This window comes from Perna viridis, chromosome 14, assembly GCF_037379345.1.
Source record: "Perna viridis isolate PV_CMFRI_1.1 ecotype Kerala chromosome 14, ASM3737934v1, whole genome shotgun sequence".
Lineage (NCBI taxonomy): Eukaryota > Metazoa > Mollusca > Bivalvia > Mytilida > Mytilidae > Perna > Perna viridis.
In genome coordinates, this window is record NC_142458.1 from 22,178,085 (window position 1) to 22,188,340 (window position 10,256).

Consider the following 10,256-nt stretch of genomic DNA (forward strand, 5'->3'; position numbering starts at 1 on the left):
CTTGTTACGCTCCCCGAATATACAACATAATCATATATACATACCATTCAATTATATAAGACACATCCATCAATCAATGTGAATCTGGACATAAACATTCTATGTGTCCAGTTTACCCGTACATGTTTACCCGTACATGCATATAATTCAATTTATAGTTAACATAGACAATATTAATTCTTAAAGTCATTATACATTCCTCCCTTTCTCAACAATAACAATTTAATCAAGAATGTCTACGTACTGTCCTATCATAAGAACGTAGTGAATTCAAAGAAAGCATAGAATAGTAATAAGCAATGCAAAATGATATAACAAAACCTGAAGGATTCAAAGAAATCACCAAATTACAGAAAAGTAATCAGCATTACAAAACCATGTAACAAAACCTATTACATAACAAAACACAAAATATCAGTAACCAATATAACGCATGCCGTACAGCAAGGGCTATAATTAGAATAGCCACGCGTGTTGATGTCGTTTTCTTATTCCTACTTTGAATTTCGCAAGTTCATTAAAGCTTTAAACGTAATTCACTTAATCCGGGAATAGCTGATAAAATATGATTATGTTTTAAGGTATTGGTATACCTATACTATGGATAGGACTGAATGATATAGTTACAGAAGGGCAATACCTATGGCACGGAGATTCATCCAAGCTGACATATGGTAGTTGGTATCGTAGAGAACAAAATAATTATCGCGGAGGAGAAGATTGCGTAACTAGCGAAAGGACATTGTGGAATGACATTCCTTGTGGCAATAAACATCCGTATGGTTTTGAAAAACTATTGATAATACAGTAGCTACATTATTACTCAAACCAAACACATAATTCACAAGTCTCAGGCTATATTCATCTTCACCACTTGATTTTAATTTTCGGAAATCCTCAAGTTATGAAATGTTAAAGGATAGTTAAAATGTAAATAGCATGGCATTCCTTAAATATTAAAAAAAGACATATTATTATGATATGTCACACAAGTAGGAATGAATGGAATACACACTGCAAGTATCTTATAGGCTCATATGCTCGATACAGACATAGGTTTGGGAGAAGGAACAAGTGTTATTAGACTTCAGATTCTAAAAAGAACAATACACATGCTCTTAGCTGTGCAAATTGCTTTTCACAAAACAACGTGATTCATTTACCAAAAAAATGTACATACATAAAGAAAATGAATATGTCAAAGAGACATAATCTTTCCGAGAAAAAAAAACTGTCAGCTCAGGGCCACCCATGTGTCTTCAATAATTACGAGAAAGCCCTTGCACCACCAGGCAGGCTGGCTGTAGAAGTATGATGAATGTATTAAGAGGCTTTCTTTGAGAAAACCATTTTTTTGTCAAAAAGTCATTTTGCATTGACTGAAAATTTAAGTTGGGGTTGGACGATATTAAGTTAAGATTCCCTAAAATGCTAATTATTCTTGTCAAACATTGTTCTATTTATAGTGACAGTCATTTTTGAGTATTTACATATATTTTTTTTTATTTTACCCCATTTTTCATCACTACATTTGGACTATTTTCTTTGTTGAAAAATTAAAGGCAGTCAACTAAAAGATTGAAATCAGACAAACTCTGAATATCATTTAAATACAAGTTGAAAAACAATTTTTTATATAAAAGCAATTGGGACGAGATTTCGTTGGTCCGATTTGGCCAATTGGAAAATTAGATGTTCCCATCCCCTGCATTCCGTTCCTTCTTTGTTTGGAAAACGTTCATATTCTACGTTATAATAAAACTTACACAGCTTAAATAAGATGATTAACTCGTACTTGAGTATCTTTTATCGGAAGGGTATTTATCTAACTTTGTCACGATCAAATATCGACGTAATTTTGGGTAATAATGCTGTAGTAGTGGAGATCGCGGATTGTTATGAAACACTGCTTAACCATTCAAAAATTTGGCTACAAGCCCAACGCAGACTGTCATTTTGCATGAATTATAGCGATGATTTAAAGGCCTAGGGAGAACACAGAACAACATTTTTTTTAGTGTTGCGATATATGTGTATTAAGGATAGACCAAAATGATATATTGATAAAAGTTGGACAGAACTACGGAAACTATAACGCCAGTATTCATGGATTCAATAAAGACAGGTAAGACAATGTACGGATATAATCATTATTTTGAAAAATAAGAAATCAAACAACCAAGAACATTTCGATTACTACTGAAAAAAGTACAAAAGTACATTTTGTTGCTGCACATGTACACAAATTTACAATGTATGGTTCAGTGTACTGAATATGCATGGAATAGTCCTTTTTCATATTCCTGACTTTGGCTTCGTGTTTTAAAGATTTTTTTTTCGGAAAAGGGAGTAACGTTTACAAATTTTCATCTGACAGACTGGTTTTCTATCAAATTGGAGCAATGGACAGCAGTAGACTTCAATTCAAATGATAGCCGCGGTACAAATGTAAGTACTTGGATTCTTTTAAATAACTTATTTCAAACCATTCAGGTATTTACCAAATATTTGAAAATAGTTTAAGTTTCCAATAAAAATATTTACTGTTTTCCCTTTCTCCAATGAGACCGCCAACCAGGTTGTCGGATGTGGTGTGTTACATTCCTTTGAAAAAAATTGCCAAAATGGCTTGCATTTCGTAAATATGAAATATTGCTATAAGCCTGATTCCCAATGTGGTGAATAGTTTTTGTATTGGCCGTATACAGTACAGCCTAATCCCTTTTGTAATTCAGTGTCCGGGGCTGTTTTCTGACTTGGCCGCCAAATGGCCTAAAGGAATTAAATAATACAGAAAACAATAATAATTACTTTGTCTGTAAAAGCTGAACAACTATATTTATATTATGAGTTGCTTATAAAATGTAACAGTGCATATATGCACTTTTCTGTGTAGAGTATACCAGTATTCACATTCAAATGTTTTTTGGGGGTTTTCTTTACTTCTTGTTAACTTTTTATTTTTGTTTTTGTTTTGTTTTTGTTTTGTTTTGTTTTTGTTTTCACTTTCAGTGTTGTAGATATACATTTACAAGGAGATGCAATGAACATAGAAATGTCCAAATTATTTTTTGTTGTTGAAATGAATAAAATCCTTAATGATTTTATTTATCTCAAAAATGTCATTCGCAGGGAAATGAGTTTGACTTACAAGTGTGTAAAAATGCAAAAAGGTGATTGAAGCATTGCAGTTCCAAGCCTATCATTTCTTTTTTCAAATAATAAATGTTCATGAGGTTTCCTACTTATTATACTTGTACATGTACACACATTTAAAGGTGATTCTAGTATTCGTTGAAATTCTGAGTGATACAAATTATTCATTTAAGGGCTTTGTTTGAAAATTGTTAAAATATATTTGTTTAAACTATCAGGAAGATAAAAAGCTTGTCCATTGCTATTGACGGCAAGTCTTCTAGGAGAGTGTGAGGGTACAGGAGGGTGTTGAAACGCTAAGAGCCTCCAATTGAAAAAGAACCAAATGGATAAATCAAGACTTTGAATTCTGGAGCTTATGATGGGAATTGGAAACAAACTGGAAAAAACATTACCAACCTTATTAAATTGGGTATTCAGTGTTTGACCCCCTTTCCAGCATATATTTTGCTATTATATATCAGTACATAGGAGTTACTATATGTTATTAACATAAAGTATGAAGTTGCAAATCTTTTTCTAGATTTTTCTTTCTTGTGAAGACGCTTTAAATGAAGTAAAGGATCAATGATGAACACCAAAATGATTTTGACTTAGGGCAATTTTCGCCCCACCATGCCAACTTCCTTATGCTATGAAATTGTCCTTTGATAAATTCCCAGTTGCAGCCCTTGTTTCTTTATACTACTAGGGTGCATCATCATGTTTCCATAAAAAAATAAATCTTAAAGCGTAACTTCGGCAATTCGAAGATGTTAAAATGTGGTTAAAATAAGGAATTTTTTAATTGGGCAAATTTCCAAATTTTAAAACCTATTTAAAGATTTTCGGTTACTTATTATAACAATCTGCTTGTTGTTTTAAGAAAGGCTAAATGCTTTATTTAGTAAATTAAGTTCATTGATCATATTTTTTAAATTTTCTCAATAAATATTGTCTTAATTTTGCATGTTTTGACCTGAAAATTGATATTTTCCTTAGAAATTATCAGAAAACAAAATGGTGGCCATATCTCGGCCATCTTGGATTTTACGGAAAAAATATTTTGCTTTTTTTTTGTTTCACAAGGGGTCCTTTCCAATGTACTATAAATTATTAGTAATTGCTGAAATCACTTTTGGACGATTTTGTATGGTTGGACCAGGAGCACCGGTAGGGTAAGCATCCTCTGCTTTGTAATTTACCGTCTATGTACTGGATTCCCAAACTCCACAAGAATCCATACAAACAATGTTACGTAGCTGGATCTGCAAAATGTGCCACCAAACCTCTTTCAAAACTTTTAACTTCTATACTCACAGCTGTCAAAGAGGGTTTGCAGTCCTACCACAACACTTTTTACTCCCGTAGTGGAATTAATTCAATGTGTATCCTTAAAAATTCGAAAGATCGCTTGGATACAATCAGTTCTAGACAATCTTCAGAATATGATAGCATTAAAACCTGTGATTTTTCAAAACTGTATACTTCTATTCCACATACATCCATTAAAATCACTCTTTTGAGGCTGACTTTATAGCTGATCTGATCCAAAAGAAAGAATATCGTTTAGTTGATCCTTTCATCTCAGTTTCCGCTATATAGATGACGTGTTATCTTTAAACAATCCTAATTATGGGGATTTGATACATTGTATTTACAACAAAGAATAAAGGATACTACAGACACTGTGAAGTCAGCCTCATATCTTAGAAATCGATGGTACAGGAAAACTACTGACCAAACTTTACGACAAATGTGATGACTTTTCATTCAAAATTGTCGTATGGAGTGTTTATGTCACAACTCATTCGTTATGCCAGAGCTTGCCGAGACTATGAAGACTTTTTGTATCGCACCAGACTTCGAAAAAATAGGCTTCTGGTGCAGAGTTATGTTGCTACAAGATTGAAGACATCACTACAAAAGTTGTATGGTCATCATCATGAACTGATGGATCGTTACGGTGTATCCATCAGCGCCATGAAAACTGATTCGTTCAACGGGTCATCGTTTTCCTTTCCTCTTTCGTCTACCAAGGACTTGACTTTTTATGAGCAACTCGGCGGGTGTTTCTAGAAAAGCAGAGGATGCTTACCCTACCGGTGTACCTGGTCCATGCTCCCAGTTTTTAGTGGAGTCCGAGTTGCTTATTTGCTTTTGTTACTTTGTATGTATGATTTTAGTTACTTTATGTTCTTTGTTGCGTGTGTCGGTTTTCCACGTCTGGTCTTTGTCCCGGGATTACATTCTTTTGTTTACGGCTATAACCTTGGTTCCCTTGATTACTCTTTCAGGAGACGGATTGGTATAAGACTTTAAGCCTTGTTTCTGAATTCTGTGATTAATTTGCTATTGTTCAATTCATTCTATTGTTTTGGATTGATGTTAAAATATGCAAATTAGTTAATAAATATGTTTAAACTAAACAAACTATAGAGTTTTTATACTATTTTAAGTTATAATGACATGAACATGAAAAGAAGTTGAAATAGTTGTCGAAGAATCGTAGTTCGGTCGTAAAATGGTCAGAGCAAGGACGGTGTGAGCTTGGTAAAACTTACTTTTGTGGTATGTTCGTGGTAGAAGTATAGATATATGGAGCTGAAACGAAACGGTCGAAGGATGCGCAGTATGATCGCAGCCCAGTTTTTCTCATCAATGTTGCGATACGCTCCCACTTCGATGTATCAACGGCCGTTCCGATCTTAGCACAACCGTACTACGGTCTTGTTATGCTCATACTACATCCAGAAATGCAACGACCGTACTACGCTTGAATTTTGTCCACGGTTATCACGATCACGGATGTCTTACTACGACCTCACCAAGACTTTACTGCAATCACCAAGACCCTACCACTATTGTCAGATATTGCCATTGTACGTTCGTGGCCTAGTGTGACGGGGATAAGATGTTTTTTTAATGGGGGTGTGGGATGTGATGCCGGATTGTTAATGTATCTCTAAGACAAGATTCAATCAAGTCTTAGCCAATTGATATTTGGTTAATGATTTTTTTTATGTTCTAAAATGCATACAACTCGTCTGTGGGTGACCTTTAAAACATTTACAAATAAACTTAATAAGATGATTGACGACGTGAACCAAAATGTTGTCTTTATGGAATACCTCGTTTTCACTTTATACACATATACTTTAAATATGTTGTTTGCAGATAAGATGTACACGATTTTTTGCATTCATTGGGTTTCCCCAATATGATACACTCGATATAATCGCAAGGTCAAGCCTAGTTAATATAAAAATCAATACCTATTAAAACTGAGACAATATAAATATTACAATTATAATAGATAAATTCAGAATAATTTCAAATCAGTAGTGATACGACTACTTAAGAATGGGCTAAATGTAGATTTAGACTACTGTGAAGTATGTTTCCGGTAGATATCAATTTATCATCTGATGAATATTAAAACTTAATTTCAGTCTATAATGAAGTACTATTGAGGGGTGTAATGCATTTCAATTCTATAATATGCCCAAATAAAAAAAGGAAACGGTTACACACCGAAACTAAAAAGTAACTATCAACTCTTTTCTTACGCAAAAATATGTCTAAAGCAGAACAATAAAGATGAACGGAGAATTTTTGTGACAATTCAAGCAACTTATGCGTTACATTTAATCTGTAACAAACTATCACAAATGCTTATAAATCACACTAAGGTAGAGTGCTACAGATAAGAAGACTTTTGACTCCAAGGTCAAGTGACATACAAAATTTTGGCCAAATACCATACAAAAAACTTTGTCTTGGCCATAATTGTTTTGTCTTTTTACTTAGACATATGATATTTGGTATGTTGCTGTATTTTCTGATGGCGAGGCTCACATAATGAAGTGGTTGACATTTGAAATTGACCTTTGACGTCATGGTCAAATAAGATACCAAATCTAGTGTTAATAAGTACAGATGTCATACTGATACTATTTTTTTTAAAAATAATTTCTGTATATTGAGAAAATTCAATTAAACCCAGAATATTATTTCTTGTTTTTGTTGATCTTCTCTTGGCATTATATTCCATTTCCATTTTTTGAGCTGATGCTTTACTGAAATGCACATATCCTTATCAAATTGTCCCAGGATTACATTCTTTTGATTTCAGCTAGAATCTTGGTTTTCCTGATTGCACTTATAAACACGAACATGTAGATTCTTGTTTATAGAACATTTCAAAATCTTTTATAATTTTGTTGTTTAAACATAACATTACAAAACTGTAACTTACTCTACATGGAAATAGGTGCTAGAAATTTAGATAAGGACAATTGGAAAACCAACATTCATAAATATAACATAGAAATATTATAAATGGATAACTAGAGGCTCAGAGATCCTGAATCGGTCACCTGGTTTACTATTTAATTATTATTAAAACAAACTTAACAGTGAGACAGGCTATGTTAGAATTAACTGAATTGTCAAATGCAGGAAATGGTTTTAATAGCATTTTATGACCTGAACCAGAATTTTGCTGAAGGCACAAGTTTTTTAAATTATTCCAACCCCTATGTTTCGTTTGTAGTATAAGCAGCCATATATATTCATGGATTGAAAATCACAAGTCATTTCGATCACAAATACACTTAAGAACAAAGATGCTTTATTTCCATTAAATGATCTTAAGTTGTACATGTACATGTAAAACATATTAAGAATTATTTCGGAACCCATAACTCCTGCATTAGTGGACAAATCGTTTCGAAATTTTCGGCATTGGTAGGTCTTATGAAAAAAAAAAACCTGCAAAAGTTTTGATAAAGGCAACAAATTTTAATTTATTTTCAAAAGCTGCCTTCGGACTCCTATGTTCTATTTTTAGTCCCAACAGTCTTATTGTGTGGATTACCATAAGGAACAAATACGCCAACTTTCATTTCATTTAAGTACAATGGTTTTAGAGAAGAAGATTTACGAAGTTACAATGTTTCAGGGGCTGTGTCAAGTATTTCAAATGATAAATTGTTTTGAAAATTCCGGCATAAGTCTGTCTCATGAGGCTGATCGATATTACTCTGCAATAATGTTGCTAAGGGCAACAACCTAGAGTTGTTTGCTAAATATTGTTTTATTATTAGTAACAGATGTTTTGTTTGAATTCTGCACAATGGTTTTTGAGAAGAATATTTTCATGTATGTCTGTTTTCCATGTCTGGTCTTTGTCCCTGGATTACATTCTTTTGATTACCGCTAGAACCTTGGATTCATTGATTACTCTTTCAAAGTTGTACATACAACGAATGCCAAAAAAGCTGTTTTAGGGGTCTTACACTCCTTGAGATGTGTAGGTTTTCCGCACGCAGAATATGCAAACGCACGCTAAACGCTCATTAAACGCACGATAAACGAACGCTTCTATCGTGCGTTTAAACGAACGTTCCTAGTGTGTGTTTAAATGCACGATAACCGAACGCTTCTATCGTGCGTTTAAACGAACTTTCCTAACGTGCGTTTGAACGGAAGATAGATAAATGCTCATATAGGGCGTTTAAACACACGATAGACGAACAATGAAAATGAACACAAATAATATTAACATATAATGAAGAAAAAAATACAATTAATGAAAATATATAAATTATTTATAGCAAGAGATATATAAATAACAGTTGAATCAAGGAAATAATCGAAGTACAAAAATAAACGAACGCTTCTATCGTGCGTTTGTCGTGCGTATAAACGAACGAAAAACGATGTTTAAACGCACGATAAACGATGTACGAATGCTAAAATAGGAAACGCGAAGGTTTCAAGGAGTGTAACTCCTACATCAGTTGTCAATATCGTTTTCAGAATTTCGGCATAGTTCTGTGTCTTGATGCTGACTAATATTATTCCCAGCCAAAATTTCGTGAAGGAGTTATTCACAAAAAAATGCCTTAAGACCCCTATTTTTCTATTGTTCTATTTTTAGAAAAGGCGTCTATGTTTTTTTCATGGATCATAAGTCCCAACGGAGATTTTGTGGACAATTCTTTAGAAGAGAAGATTTCGAAAAAAAATTAACGACGACGGACGCCAAGTGATGGCATAAGCTTACTTGGCTTTTGGCCAGGTGAGCAAAAATATCAAATGTTTATCTACTGGCCTTTATGCCTCTATGCCTTGCATATTTAGAAAATGCCAACGTGCACGTTTATACAATATATTCAACAAGTTTCTAATTATTTTAGCCCAAACATGAGATCAGAAGTAAACTTTAACACATTCAATGAACTGTAAAATATAGGTGGCAGATACTATCCTTCGTTTGGATGCTGATTCACTATCCTTAATGCATCAGTATATAACGTCAGTTATATGATCCTGCCTTTTATATTAATTTAGGTACATGTAAGATACCAGAAGTACTGATGAGATTTTGTAACGGTGAAAAAACGGTACCCCTTGGTGTTTCAGCTTTTCTGTCAGTAATCTCTTGTGTTAATTCAAATCTAACACTATATTACCAATACGAGAAAAACAGACAAGTTGTAAATGTTTATACCATATAAGAGAGTGCTTCAGGTATATCGCAATCTAGGAATGGCAAATAAACAATAGGAAGATCGGAAAATGTGAAGAAGGTCAATGATTGTCAATGCTACATTAGTTTTCAAAAACATTTTCTACAAAACATGACCAAAATGGTGTCATATCAGCAACAAGGTCCAAACACAATGTTGGTTTTTGTATACAAAACGTATTGTATTCTATGTTTATTATCAGAGGTTGAGGTAGAAAACAATATCAGTGATACGACCTACACTGGTTTACTATCACAATTTCCAAAGACGAGATAGTCGAAAACCACAAATCTATGCTATTCTATTTAGGTCTCTATTCGAAAGACGATGACTGTAATCTATCGTCTGTGTACTAGATTCTTAAAATCCACAAGAATCCATTTAAACAACCTTCATAACTGTATCTGAAAACTTTAATTAATTAATGCACATTAGATGAAAATTCTACCACTTTCCGGATAGAACAAAATGAAATTCAAAACAACATTGATTTATCTTTCTATTGACATGTACTTTAGTCGTATACATTCTACGCCCATTAGAATTCTAAACATCCGTAGCCGTCCGCTGCATTATATGTAAAAT